Here is a 13,024-nt window from a genome sequence, read left to right as displayed (position 1 = left end):
AAGGATGTGCCAATAACTGCCCTGAGTGTATCATTCATTGGACAACTTCTCTAGGAAAGAAAAAACTCTCCAGAGGGTGTGTAGGAACAAATTGTCTACAGCAATTTCAGATGCCTGGAGACCTCTTCAGTGTCCATTCGCAATACCTGTTGGAAGGAGTGAGAGGAACTTTCAGCAGACAGCAATCAGTCACTGACAAAGCCAAATTCACCTCAGAAACAGGGCAGGACAAGATTTGCACAGAAAGGCGAGCAAGAGAAGGAAGTTGTCACACCAACACAAATTTAAATACCATCTTGTGGTCCAGAACAACTGCCTGCACTAGATGTCATTAAAACTTCAGGGGAAGGGATAGCTAAATGAAACTTCTCACCAGGAAAAAATTACCTCCAGGAGAAAGATGCTTCAGGAGTACAGGAACCTACTCCTGGCACTCAGCTGGTGACCCTCCCAGTCTACTGACAGGACAGCAGGGCAGGCTGCTTTGACCAACCCGATCAGTGCTCTCCACAGCCATCACAGCCCTGAGCCCTGCAGCCTGAGAGTCCATGGCACCTCCTGCCCACCTACTTGGACAGCTCTGCTTTTACCTGCCAGCACCTCTGGCCTGCAGTCAAAACACAAAAATTCAGATGTCTAATGATCCCCCTGAGGACTGTAACATAGTCAGCCTCAGACATGGCCCCAGGTGACCAAGAGCATAGGGCATAATTGCAAAAAGTAAATTACTTATGTAAATACCAGGCTAAAATTGTGTTGAATTATGTGCTTGTCTTGTCTCTAGCTCCTGTCAAATGCCTCAACAGTCGCATGCTGGCAACCAACCTCCTCATAGAGGGCAGTGAGCCTATCAGACTTGCACACTGAGCCACCTTACACCTGCACACAGCCATCTGCCCCCACCAGAGCTTCCATTCACATATCCAGTTGTTCCCTTTAGGAAGACGTTTCTAGAAGGTATCACTGATCACCAGCTAATGGACTGCCCCTGTCACATGCTTAGAAATCTCCTTTAATTGCTAGGAAGTGGAACATTTAAAACAACTCCTTTGTGACTGTTTCTTTACCTGCAGTGTAAATTTTGTTTGCATTGTCTATATAGGGATATTTATTTCTAAACTTTATTGTTTTCTACCCATCCATGTATAAGGGCAGGTGTTAAAGAAATTTCCTATTTGGTGTTACTTATGGATATGTTTTTTAGAAATAAAAACAAGCAAAGAAAGTGACCTCATACATGTCAGTCTCAAAATAGGCTTCATTAAATCACAAATGTAATTGCTACAGATAAAAAATTATTTCTAAATAAAAACCACAAAGAAGGCTCCCTTCAAAGTTGGAAGTGGTGCAGTAGCCCCAGCAGACCAGCATAATGGACTTGCTGAACAGAGGGACTGGGAAGCAGGTCTCTGCAGGGCACCTGGCTGTCTGTGGCTACCACATCTGGAGAAGGGGGTGTTCAAGCAGTTATGAGGTGCAAATGGAGCCATGGTCCTTCAGAGGATGTCTCTGAGAAGCATCAGGGACAGTTTAGTTTATCAATTCAGTTCATAAAAAACATTGCACCAACTTAACTTGGACCATCTTTTCTATCAAGGATGCTGGGCAGGACTATTTTCATCACCTATTGAGTGCCTGAGATGTCCAGGGTAGACAGATCCCTCATTTGCATCTGACCCAAAACCAGCTGGTTTTGGCCTGACTGAGATGTTTTAGTCTGTCTGAACATCCAATCTTGTTATGAGAACATCAGGAAATAGAAACTCCATCTTCTGCTCCCATGGTTTACTCCAGAAATATTACCCTCCCTGCACTACAGCTCCAGCCAGTTATGCCTTTCTCCACTACAATAAATTCTCTTTGAATAGCTATTACTGTCTACCCACAGAAGAGCTTCTCACCACAAATTAATCATCTCTCTGATAGATAACAAGAGGGCAAATGCTTTGATCCCATATTCTAGGCACACTGAAGTGAGGTGAGCTTAGTGGGAGTAGCTTTTCCATAACATCCTTTTGAGAGGATGAAGCCCCTTGGATGGGAAGCACCACCTTAAGTTTTCTCAGGTCAAAGCCGGTTTCCAAGGTGTCCCGTTTGGTAGAGAAAGGACAGCAGTCAGCTATCTTTGGGCTATGACTTACTTTTCATACATTAAATCTTACTTGGTTTAGGTGAGTGTCCTTCTGAGTGTGCTGACCCAGCAAAAATTACTAATCAGGGTGGCAGCCCTTGGTAATCCTTGGGGTGGCATAAAATTATAAACGGAAACTCTTTTATCTCTGCAAAAAGGATTCTGATAACACTGCTGAATAACATGAGGTTTAGGACTGATCTCAGCATTACAGTCACCCCAGCTCTGTAATCCTTCCCCGTGACCAACCATTCTTCCAGACCTCTCAGTAGAACCCCATCCATAAACTTTCTAATTTTTTTTTTTCCAAAAAAAACAGATGGATTAGAAGACTTTGATAGAGTGTGAAGTCAACCACCTACATATGCATCTTCAGTGCCAGGCCGTACAGAAATACATCTCCTTTCATTCAAAGAGAGTCTCAGAAAATCTTCATTAGAGATATGTTAATCTGAAGCCATCTCTGTAAATTAAATGTCTGTGACCATTTGAATGACCACTTCCTCTGCTTCCCAGCAAGAGAGAGGTGAACAAGTGGATGCTTCAGGTTCATCAGACGCTAAGTAAAGTCCACCCAGAAATTAGGATGCAGTGCACAGAAAATGCCTACGTCTCATTCCTATGTCTACAAATAATCTGGCGAAAATACACTGAAGATCTTCTTGCTGCATGTTGCCTCAATCCACATTTCCTCAGGCATAGAAACCAGAAGAAAATACACCAAATGACTTCCACCAGATTCCACCAAATGACTCTCTTCAAGAGCAAAGTTTCCAAAGACCAATGTCCTTGCACATTTCCAGCTGGAAGCACTGCCCAAGGGCTCTGCCAACTCACACTAGACCCACTAGACAAAAATATTCATGTGTTATCAGCCTGTTGGTAAGGCTGCTCCTTATGACTAGAAAGTGTCTCTTCACACAGTCATGGAGGAAGAACGGTATAATTTACCATATGAGTTTTGGATTTAGGATTTCCTGGCCCACAAAAGCTCTGTGATCTTCATCAAGCCACTTACAAACTTCCTGGCAATTTTTCACTCTTTAAAAAATCTAAGGATGAAAATGCTGCTTTAGTCGTGGCATGTTCTAAGGATAAACACAGCTCAGATGCTGAAGTGCTGAGATTCTACAATAGCATATCTGCTATGGAAAGGAAATGTCTCAAGAACACACTGAAGAAGAAAGAAAACAGGTAAAGCTTCAAGGAACAACATATGTCAGCCTAGCAATGTACAGTCAGACGTTTCTTCAGCTTATTCTGTTTCTGCCATGAATGGACTAAATCCATGGCCCACTCCCATCACCTGCTTGCCATCAAAGCAACAGTGCCCAGTCAATAGCATCAAGAGCGTCAGACAAGATCTTAACTAAAAATCAGTAGCAAAACCTGCCTGGTGGTGTAGCCTAGTACACAGAAGCAATGGTGCACAGGGAATTATTCATCGCAGAACTAGCTGTATATTGTGACCTCTGATGAAACCTCAAAGTCAGGAAGGGGCCTTCATTCTAGAGGAGAGGATTACCAAGACATGCCACTAAGGTAAGTCTTTCTGGCAAGTCGTATCTGCTTAGCATAATGTCTGGGTCCGTGTTTGCCTTCACTATGCATAAAGGTTTAGGGCTTGTTTTGAAAGACAAGAGATGATGGAAAGCCATGGTATTCCTGACAGCCTGTATGATATTCAAGTAAAATTAGTAATGTTGGTAAATGCAACCTCAGGTGCATCACCTTGGACCTCTGTGTGTCCAAAAATTACTTCTGGGTTTAGTTCATTACTCATTGACTTAGGTTATTCTGACTCCTTGCAGTGCTCTACATCATTCGTCCGGTGCAGTGTCCGTAGCCTTTACAGTGGACCTACTCCACAACTTCCCAGATTGTCCTATTTGTACTGACACTCTGTTCCGCTTTGGCCAAATTTAGAAATACATCCCCTGAGAGAAGGCACAACCACCCCTCCCCCCACCAGGTTCAGGAAAAAATAAATTTTCCTCAAAGGAAAGTGAAGAAGATAAAACTATTTATTTAACAAACACACAGGAAAGGAAAATAATGTTAAATGGTAAAATCTTTCGCTGCAGAGGAAAAACCTGGGAAAGCATTAGAGTCCTCCCTTTGGTCTCCTTGGAGCTGGGGCTTGGCCCAGGGCCAGGCCCTCTGTGCCCGGTGGAAAGTCCTCCTGATGTGCTCTGATGTTACAGCAATCAAGCAGTCCATTAGAAAAGGGAGAAAAAATCCAAAATTCCAGAGAAGGAAAAGTTCAACTCTCAGTCTCTCTCTGGAGAACCAGGCTTTACTCAGCTTTGGGGCCACCCGCTCTGGTTCCCCTGGCTCCGCCGCACAGATACGATGAAATTCGGAGTCTTATCGCATTTAAGTGAACCTGCATGTAGCAAAACTCACTCGGGTCCCTGTTCGGGTGCCAGGTTTAGCAGGAGGGGGTCCCAGGTGCAGGGGAATCCAGCCTGAGACACGACACGAACACCGATACGATTTGAGCATTGTGCTCCAGTTTTATTGTTTTCCTCCACCAAGTTATACTTTTTCAAAGTTCACACCCCTTTCCCAGGAGAAAGCCTCTAAGCAGCGGGGCAGCTGACCAGTGTATACCTTTTCCCAAGGCAGTTCAAGGCTGCCGGCTAGCAGGTGCCTTGCAAGCCTATCTTCAGCCTGAGGCCCCTTCAGGGGTACTTCTGCAACAGCCCTGGGATGCCCAAGCTCTCCTGGGGTATCCTATATTCCACAAGGAATCCCTCTACAGGGGATAAGAATCATGTTCTCAAACAAAACAGCCTGTGACAGCACATATTACCAAAAGAGAAATGAAAAGTCTGTTAATAAGGAAAAGCAAAATTCTGTAGCAGAACTTGATGCAAAGCGGCTTGTAAAATTTTCAGTGGGGCTACAGAAAATACATTCTTAAAAGTTCCTGGTATAAGCCCATGAAAATAGACAAAAAGAATTTTGAGATAAACATGATGACAAAGTTTGAAGAATTTAATATGCAAACAGTACTAAAAGAAAAGTGTATGACTGAGGAAGAAAGAGGTAAAACGCAAGACCATAACTGGTACTCCACTGGCCTTGCAGGAACATTAAGCTGTCAGAATTTGTGGAGCAAATCTGTGTATCAATTGTCATGAAAAACAAAAGGAAAACAAACACAATGAAGAACGATACAGAATATTAGACTTCACATAGTCAGACATCTACATGTAGACTGCTCGCCTGCAGCTTGTGGATAGATTGTGTATAGAAACACTTTCGCTCATCTTCTGTTTTTATCAGAAAAATGCGAGAAAGTATCAGAAAACAACAACACTGCTGAGAAAAACAAAAGCTTTCCTTCTGGTTTTCTACTCTGCACACAGAAGACATATTCTCTTGGGTAGCAGATGTATTTGGTTCACATTTTTTCCTTTCTCTGAGAAAAGAGATGTTTAAAACAGTTTAGCACCATTTTAAGATATATTTGTCGTCTGTTTTTCCAGTTTCCCTTAGTCTTTTTATTTGTGAAACTATGAGTGTGGGGGGAGTGTTCTGTCCTGTGTAAAGAAAGTGCCTCTTCAGGGGCCCAGGCATGGCCATCTCACCTGTCCATGCCTCAAGATCATGGCTTCTCCCTATCAGAGCTCTTCAAAAACAGTCTGGACTGCCTTTGTCCCTTAATTTTTACAATGGCTGATAAATGCAAACAAATAACCCCCAATCCTCATTCACAGAATGGTCTATTTACATTTTTCTGTTATTTTAAAGGATCTCTCAAGTGGGTTGGTATTTAACATTTGCTGCCTTTCCAACATTCATTGCTATCTGGAGCCTTAGAGAGACTCATTATTTCTCCATAAACATGTCTTTCTAGATGAGCTTTCTGATCTTGTTTGTGTTGGTGATTGAAAGTGTAATGTCCCCAGACTGCCAGTGTAAATCATTAAAGTTTAATTATCAAAACTGTTTTCTCCTCCTCACAGTCTTCGGCTAAACAAGTCTATGTGAGGTGAAGACAGGAGTTTTTACAGAAAGATTGTATGTACCCAGGTATTGTGGACAGCAAGGGCACATGTATGATTTTTATTTCAGGAAGGCTTGCAGGATCAGATCCTCCATACTGGAAGAGGCAAGGCATGGTGTGCAAGCTCAAGTACAGCTCCTCCTTTTTCAGATGGCTATCCCAATACAGAACTGACGTGATCTTACCAAAATACATCTGTATGAGGAAACTGGTCTTGGCTCCACTGGGGTCAGATGCAGATCTCCCTGTCCATGTTGGAACTGATGACAACAAACTTTATCCTGTATGCATCATTCAAAAGTTAATGTGGCCCTCCGAGAAAACCAACAGTATATATCTGCCACCTTGGCAGCCTGAAGTGCTGAATCTCTCCAGGCAGTCCAAGGGCAAAAATGTGTATGTTTGCTAGAACTCTCAGAATATTTTCAGTTAATAGGTTGCATTAATGTCTAAAAGTTTAATTACAGTCTTTACACTTTCTCTGCCTTTCCTCAGAATACTTAGCTGCATTTGTGCATGTACAGACAGGAGAGATTTTGAATTAATAAATGTGGTATTATGGCATGATCCTTTAAGCAACTGAGAGATGAAAGGCTGATTTTTGTTTTATTCCTAAGCACACTGACATCAGGGGTAAATTTGGAGCTTGATGCAAGAGATTCAGCTGTGCAACTGACATTAAGGCTAATAGCAGCCACAAGAAAAACAAAATTACATTCTCTTCCTTGGACAAAAAATTAAATACAGATTGCAACTTATTCAAAGAGTTCAAAGTCAATTACTTTTCCCAGTGGAATCAATGAGAAGGACTTTCCATTTCAGTTCATCAGACTTTCTGCCTGCTGAGAAGAGTGACTTTATCTGGGATCTTTATCACCATTTGCCTTCCTGGGTTGTTGGGTTTTCTTTCTTTCTTTCTTTGCCTGATTGATGATTGGTCTCATAAATACAGCATTCTGGGTTTTTTTCAAAGGCAATTCAGTTGCTTTCAAGAACTGCTAGAATTTTGAAAAATCACTAGAATTTTCCTTTAAGACACAGTAAATGCCACAACAAAGACCAATGTTAGCTGGATGAAAGATCCAAAGCCCACATTCCATTCCTGGAAACAGGCCTGTGAAGTGTCACTGCAGATCCATGGAGACATTCTGACCAGGATAAACTTTCATCCAGTGACATCTCTAAAAGTGGTGTGATTTGGTTTTCATTTGTCACTGTTTGTTTAAGGCAGGTGTCACTTGAAAGGTCTTAATCTTTTCCCATCAACAGTATCAGTACACAAGGGCAGACAGCCACTTACAAAACCACTACAGAACATAGAGTAGATGTGCCTGGGGCAGATTAAGGTGATGTCCATGTTCAGTTCATTCAAAGATGTCAACACTACCAGCTTACATGTACTGATCCCAAATTTTTTTCTAGGAAATTTGGTTTTGGCATTGCTGCCTCCAAGATCTGGGCTGGTTCCCACACTGACAACTGTCATTCATTCTTAAAACCAAAAGTCCATACAACACAACCAGGACTAGTACAAAATTAGTTACCTCCCATCTATGTACAGCTACACAAGACAAGCTGAGAATTCTGCATCCAAATCCCAGGACCCAATTTCAAATATTATTTAATCATCATCATAACATTTAGCTGTTCAGTAGCCATAGCAATCACATTGCTCTCACATTCCCATGCCCTGCTGTTATCCCACTCCAGGCAGTCACTGCTCCACAGCCCACAGTGGCTCTGCCACCTGGTATCACCCTCTAACAGGCTCCACCCAAAGCTTGTGCTTGTAAAAATGTATGTTCAAGATGCAGAGGGGATGCATGTCCGGGTGGGGCAGGGGTGGGAGCAGGAGCTGATGGTGCAGCTAACCCTGCTGGAGCTGTCGTGGCAGCGTGTAGCCTGACACACTGTCCTTGAGGGGAAGGGGGCATATAAGAAGACTGTTCATGTATGTGTGCCTGTGAGAAAAAATTTCTTTCACTATATACATTATTAGCAAATAGAAATGATTAAGTTAAAACAGGACAACAGCTGGATTACAACACAATCCCAGGGGCCACTAACTCAAGCGATTTTTATAGTTTACCATTAGAGCAAAATCACTTGAAATGCCTTATATACCATAAAAGAGCGTATCTCAACAGCAGAAGAGAGCAGGAAGGGTAGTCAGAACCAGGTAAGTGCGAGGAAAACAGCCTTCCCACCATACCAGCCAGGGGCAAAAATACAACTATTCCAGTAATAAAAAGTAACACAGCATTCCTCTGTGACAGTATGTAGCGTTTGCTGTGACAGTGCAAGTGTTGTATCCAAGCTGTATCCACTGCAGGGCTGGACGCACCAAGTGTTGGGTTTCCAGGGTGTAAAAGAGAGAGGAGACCCCATGCCGATGTCAGTGCCCTGCCACTTGTGAAGGAGGAGGCTGAGGAGCACTAGGGCCAAGGCTCAGGGGCTTCAGGGGACATCACTGCTCCCACTACCCTGCAAGGCACCCCTTACTGCTCACTGAGTCATAAGCTCCAGTGGATGAGCCACTGGCAGCAGCCACCTCTCTCTGTCATCCTTCCTTCAATGTCCAAGGCACTTGGGCTTTCTCCCCAGTATGCTGGCTGGAGCCCAGGTCAGTTTTGGAAAGATTTCTCCCACAGCAGATTTTCCAAAATCTTGCTGACCATCCCAACAGCAATCCCAAAAGCTGTTCATCCCAGGCAGGTAAAGCACCAAGAGAGCACAGGTCCCATGACCAAGCACAGCCTCCTGCCTCCCTGAGCTTCCCAACACAGAAAACAAGATCCACACACACTCAGGGAGACAAAACGCACTTCGAAACCACATCTGCCCTTAGCTCTGGGGTCACACATATATCGATACCTTTCTATCCTTTATTTTCAACCTCATTGGTAGAGGAAAACACCCAACCATAATCATGAGGGAGGCCCCTGCTGGTAAATTAATTTCTGGCTGAAGAAAAAGAAACAACAAAATTTTAGTTGGGTTTCTTCTCTACCCTGTCAGCAGATCCGTAAGGTCTTACAACAAAGTGTCTTGCAGCACCCTTTCATAACCGCGTTAAGGGAACAATGACATCTGAAAATCTATGTGCTGGGAAAACAGTGAGGAATGAGGTCCCCAGGTTAGGAAGATCAAGTTAGGACAGTTTGCTACTGATTTCCTGTGGCAAATTTAACTGTTGAGTTAAAACCCACGGACAGAGGGTGACATTACAATGTAAGTCACATGAAGGTGCTGCAAAAGGCTGGGGAGCAGAGGAGAGGACAAGTTTCCCATTCCCTGCTCACACACCGATTCTCCAGGTGCACTGCTTATGTGATGAACAAGACGTGAATCTGAGCTGCCATTTGTGCTACACAGATTGTCACCCAAGTGTTGGGTGTGAACACTGCTTTCCCCAGTCTCTGCATTTCAGTCCTATTTCAGTACATGTAGCAGTGTCCAAATTCCATTCAGACAATAATACCACCTTTGAAAATTCAGGATTGAAATAAACCCAGGGGGCAACAGACAGACAATTAGATGTAGTTTGGCAATGGTGTGTGGCTGGAACGCAATCAGTATGGTGCTCCTCAGTGAGGAAGGATGATCATACTCTAGGGCAGGAAGGCAATCCTTCCTTCCCAACACAGCTTTATCATAGCCCTCTCTGGGATTTTGCCATCAATCTGGCCATTCAGTTATCCATGACATATGACACAGGAAGGGAAAAGCATGAAAAAGGGTGAGGGTTACTACACTTCAGTTATTCCTATTATCTTTCTCTAACAAGACCATTCAAATAAAAACACATAGAGAAACATTAAATTTTTGATTTATGGTAGACGGAAATACATGTGGGACATACTGACAATTTGTTGCAGTTTGAAACTGTGACAAAATGTGATTGAAAAAAAATATGTTACTAATCATTTAGTAAGAGGCAAGAGGTCAAATACTCTACAGCTTCATGGCTCCCTTGAAATGTGCAACAATAAAAAGCAAGAAGAACGAAGCGTGCGAAGACTTTTTTTCTCACTAAGACCAGATTTTTATGTTCATATATTGAACTGTAAAACAGCTAATTTGAAGAGGGAGCCTTTAAAAATTGACCTATTCTCTGCAATGCTGGTTTCCTATTTTTCATCTTTCCTAATATAATCAATAGTAAAGGACTGTAAGTGGAACTGCTCATGTGGGCAGTCAATAGACTGAGAGGATGTTTTAAACATCTTGGTAACAGCTAACACCTCAGAGAGGGTGTTGCAGCCATCAGTGGGGCTGGTTTAATGCAGTGTTTTTTATTGCATCAGGTAGGCCACACACCTCTGCAACACCAGAACATTCTTGGTTTTTCAGAAAATGTAGTGCACTGGGTATGAATTCAGCAGTGGTTAACTTCCTTTTGCCAGTGCTTATTCCAGAGAGAGAAGCTAAGTTGCACTGTGGAGAGGATAGGGCAAAAGGGACAAAAGTATCACTGGACCCCAAACTACCCATGTCATGAATATTCATTGCCAACAGGACCCAGACTGGGTACCTTTCCCGACCATCCTCCATTAAGCACACGTTCCCCTTCAGTGGATTTGTGAAGAGATCACCAAACCATCAGAAACTGTCCCTTGACCACCAAAAATCCCAGCCACCGGCCAGCACACAAGCTTCTTTGATCCTTCAATTGGGCCCAAGACTATTTTCATCTCTTCCAGGAAGGCCTGCCACACCTGGCAGGATCGGTGTTGCAGGAAAATACCATGAACCTCCTTTTAATTGTCTGTACTGGGAGCCCAAATGTTCATCTAAGAGCCATTTGTAGGTAGTGGACTACCTTTTTTTTAAGTAATCTTATTCCTAGAATTGCAGTAAAGACCTCAAAATGGGTTTTATCACTGTAATTTTACTTATTTATTAAAATCTAAAGTTTTCACTTAAAACAGAGAATGGTGTCCAGCAGTCAGCTATCTTCTGCCAATTTAGTCAGGTGGGGGTTGACCTCTTTCACCAGGCGGCAACTGACAGAACGAGAGGACACAGTCTCAAGCTGCGTCAAGGGAAATATAAGTTGGATATTAGGAAAAAGTTTTTTACAGAAAGGGTGATAAAGTGCTGGAATGGACTGCCTGGTGGAATCACCATCCCTGGATATGTTTAAAAAAAGACTGGATATGGCACTCCATGCCATGATCTAGTTGAGGTGCTAGGGCATGGGTTGGACTCGACGATCTTGAAAGTCTCTTCCAACCCAGACATTCTGTGAATTCTGTGAATTTACTATTCATAACCTGATATTAATTTTTTAGATGTTAAGATATTGTCCAATAGCTGATTGTGATATTTTGGGAGGGTGAGGAATGGAAAATAATGCTTTTGAATTAGGCTTAGACTCATGGCACAGGAGTTGCAATTGCAAGGACCCTCACTGCTCTAGTGCTGCCTTACTCATCTTCTGCAATGTGATTTATTGGACCCAGTCATGTACCCCAAGAACCTCCCTTGCACCCATTTGTCTATCAGAGCATGGGAAAGGGACAGAACTTATGAAAGGATTACTTGGCCTCTGCTGTGGAAGATGAGAAGAGTTACAAAAAGACAACAGACTGGAATAGGTTAGCTCCACAAACTTTTGGCAGTGCTCTAAAGCATCCATCTCTGATGGGATTTTCATCATCTCAGTGACGTCACAGTAGCATGCAAGGAATTAGCAGAGCTGTGGTTTAGCTATGCCCCAAGCACTGAGAAACTGGAAGGGTTTCACACAAGCTCCCTGGATACTGGAGGTACCATGGTCCTGTTCGCACAAAGGGTTGTTGCACTGACATACTTCTCCATCCCCCAGCTTGGGGAACTCATTTCTGTGCCTGAACCAATTTCATCTGAGCTTTCTTTTTTCCTTTCACTGTATGTTCTTCATCTTATTTAAGCCAGCTTGTTCCAAACGACCCATTGCCTGTGTGACCAAGAATTATCACTGAAATAACCACACAAGAACAAGGGAGGAGATACTTAAAAGCACAGATGAGCACGAGAATCTTGTTTGTGTTTTTGAAAATTCCCCTCATTAGTATTACAAGCATATCTTGAGAAGGATGCCTGATAGTGTCAGACCATATGGTGAAAAGAAAGACAACGTTCAAATAACAAGAGACATATTTGCCAAAGGCCAGGGCAGAGGCATCATCACATTATATCGCAGGTGTTAAGTGCATTGCCCTGGGCACTCTCTGCTTATCCAATTTTGCTGTATGCCAGATCCTTACTCAGCACCTTCTTCAAAGAGAAGTGAAACCTTTTAGAAAGCCTTGTGAGACACCCAGGATCAGTGTTGTAACACAGCACCCCCCTTTTGCAGTGCCTCCAAATCCACCCAGAAAATGCAATATTCCTCTTGCTTACTCATTCCAATTTCTACTTGTTCCATGAAACCAAAATCTCATTTCTACACATGCTTTGCTCTATAATTCACTCTCCAGTCTCTGTTTAAAACATGCCAGATTCTAGCTATAAACTGCTTCGAATATCCTGAGAACTTCTGTAAAACACAATGCAAATTTGAAAAGTTCAAGCCTGGTGCTAATGCAATAAAAGAAGGCAAATATGATTCCAGATATACAGCTGGTGTAATGCCTTTAGGAAGTGCTCCATCAGTTTGATTTAGAAAATGATTGCATTATGTTAAAACAACTAAATTGGATAAGAGGAAGAGGGATTTGTTGACATAAATCTTGTCTCTGGACTTCAAACCCCTCCAAGGAAATACAAATAAGAAAATATATACACAGAGAACTGCCAATTTCCCCTGAGAAGATCTGTTTTCAAGGAAGTAAAAGTCTATATTGGAAATCAATCCAGTTGTTTTTAAAGCAAGAAACCTCTATTGGAAGTCA

The 13,024-nt window shown here is 42.7% G+C and overlaps 1 long non-coding RNA gene across 2 annotated transcripts in view; it reads right to left on the bottom strand.

Annotated features, from left to right (window-relative positions):
- LOC108446066 overlaps window positions 1-13,024 on the bottom strand; it is a 48,019-nt gene that overhangs the window by 29,992 nt on the left and 5,003 nt on the right. The window contains exon 3 of one of the 2 annotated variants that reach the window (XR_001861176.1): window positions 1-146. This exon is cut by the window's left edge and continues 304 nt beyond it. The exons of the other annotated variant lie outside the window; for it this stretch is intronic. This is a non-coding gene — a long non-coding RNA (uncharacterized LOC108446066). The remainder of the gene's footprint in view (window positions 147-13,024) is intronic. 2 annotated transcript variants of the gene reach the window in all.

Source organism: Corvus brachyrhynchos, unplaced genomic scaffold (assembly GCF_000691975.1).
Source record: "Corvus brachyrhynchos isolate BGI_N302 unplaced genomic scaffold, ASM69197v1 scaffold914, whole genome shotgun sequence".
Lineage (NCBI taxonomy): Eukaryota > Metazoa > Chordata > Aves > Passeriformes > Corvidae > Corvus > Corvus brachyrhynchos.
The sequence above is the reverse complement of the archived record's forward strand: the minus strand, read 5'-3'. Positions and strand labels throughout refer to the sequence as shown.